This window comes from Lepisma saccharinum, chromosome 20, assembly GCF_977018435.1.
Source record: "Lepisma saccharinum chromosome 20, izLepSacc3.1, whole genome shotgun sequence".
Classification (NCBI taxonomy): Eukaryota; Metazoa; Arthropoda; class Insecta; order Zygentoma; family Lepismatidae; genus Lepisma; species Lepisma saccharinum.
This window is the reverse complement of record NC_139248.1, coordinates 25837575-25840046: the sequence shown is the minus strand read 5'-3', so window position 1 is coordinate 25840046 and position 2472 is coordinate 25837575.

The following is a 2472-nucleotide window of genomic DNA, read 5'->3' as shown; positions in this document are numbered from 1 at the left end:
AACTTCAGTGGAATGTTCTACAGACTTTGGAGTTTAAACCACAATATGTTCAATTGTGTGCTCCTTACCTATCACGGACATGGCGCAACCTGACAACGAAATTGCGCACCACTGCTGCTAATGTGTCCTGAGAAATATTGAAGATTTCTGCTTCTACAGCATTTTTCAGTTCTTGAATTGTTGTAGGGTTAGTCTGAAATACTCTGTCTTTAAAATAACCCCAAAGAAAATAGTCACATGGGGGCAGAAACGTGCGCTAAGGAAAGGCGGGGCAAGCGCCGCTTGCGTTGTTTTTTAAAACACTTTTGATATCTTAAGTTCGTGTTTTTCAATGCCTTTATACACATTAGAATGGAATTTATTAACTATAAGATATTTACATTGCAGAGTTTTCATTTCCTCTATTTCCTGCTGTATTGGCTTGAAACATAAACCAGCTACACCCTTGAAGACGCTGGGCGATGCGGCACGACTGACCGCGTTAGAAGAAGAGGACTGCTCGCCTTTCTCCTCGCTTTTCGAGTGACTTATGCAGTTCTTGCATGGTCACTGTCGATCCCCGTTCACGAAGAAAAAAGACCGAGGGCAAGCGACACCAAGCCATCTGTTTTTGGCAAGGGTGTTGGAAAGAATTCGTCCACACTGGCCACAAGTTGCTAACTTCCAGAATTTTCTGTGCATCTGTAGCACCACCTAACGCGGTACGATTTTTATGTTTGAAACTCTATAGTAATCAACAAATTACATTATGAAGTTAGCCAGTGATCACCAGTCGTATGCTATTTATAAGAAATGAAATCACAGCCGAAACTTGAACATATTCGTCATGTGGTCAGTTACTCGGAAATATGGAGAGTATGTAACACTGCAGGTAGGGTGAAAAGGAAGGTTAATTTAGAAGCGTGGGTGCTGCGGATGCGTGTTGTTTTTTGCTGTGATATTGTGCTGTTTTTTCTGTTCTTTGTGTCCTGTTTTTGTACCTGGTGTAAAAGTATGATTCTACATTGAAAATTTCCACCATGGTTGACATACCAGAAGAGCCATCGATTTGCAATGCTGCAGGAAAGGCCTTGATTAGGGACCTTCTTTCAAAACCATTCAGTTCGAGAACATATGGTGTAAAGTTGGAGCTTGTGATTGTGAACCATGAGCGACCGTGTCCTGAACTGTGCATAACCAAACCAACTAAGAAAGATGGGAAAGTTTTCATTAGGCAGTTTAAAACATCTCAGTACAACAATATTATGTGGTTATGTGGCAGCAATGATCTTAATAAATTATTTTGTTCGCCATGTGTTTTGTTCAATACAAATTTAGGAACATAGAACTATACAAGCTACAGTGACTTGAGCAATTTTTATAATGCAGTGCAAAGACATGAACGTTCCCAGAATCACATCTGCGCTTGCATCCAACTGAAGACAAGTCATGATTCATAATTCTAGCCAAGTAATAAGAAACCCATCCGTTTATTTAAGATCGAAACTTTATGCTAATAGGATATTTAGTATTTTCAGGGTTAAAAAAGAACGTAATTTAATTTACAGTTGCCCTCAAATATCAAGTAAATCATTATTTTCTTCATGGTTGAAATTTACAAGTTTATTTCGAGAGGCTGTTTTTCTTCTTTATGAACCGTGCAGCGAAGATGAATTTACGGTATGTATGCACTTCACACACTCGAGCCCGATACTTCACCATTATGCACATTATTGTAAGTAGGGATGTGTGTAGGCCAATATTATATTTGAAATTGTTATAATTAACCGAAACGAAAAATTAACCCATCGCTTGCCTATCACGAAAGGTCACGGCACGCCCCTGCAGAGGGTCATATCCGGTGACATTGGTGGCCATTCAAACCCCGTCCCGTACTCTCGGGGATAACGATTAGACAACACACGGTGATCAAACATCTCCTCAAGATAATCAAGAATTATTGCTGCCGTGTGAGGTCTCGCGCCATCTTGTTGAAACCAGCAGGTGGAAGGATCAACAACCATATTGGCACACAATTGAACATATTGTGGTTTAAACTCCCAAGTCTGTAGAACATTCAGCAACAGTTACATATGGGTGCACGATTATTCTGTACAGTTCATCTGAACGTATGCTGCTTGCGGCGTCCTGTTTTGCGGAATGATAGGCTTTCGAATATGATTCTCACCAATTTCCCCAACACTCTTCTTCCTGAAAACACAAATATCACACCTACATATACTGCATTTTCTACTTTCTGTACGCAGAACAAATGTTGCCATGTATAAAAAAACACCCTGTTTTTTAACTGCTACGAACCTAAAAACCAACAAATAATTGAAAAGGAATACTCATATATTTTAATAAATATTTTAGTACATTTACATATTTCAGTGATTTTTCTACATATCCATGTACACATTTCGCATATTTTGCCTACATAAAGATACGAGCCAAAGTGAGAATCGGCAGCCTGTCTACTACTTTACATAA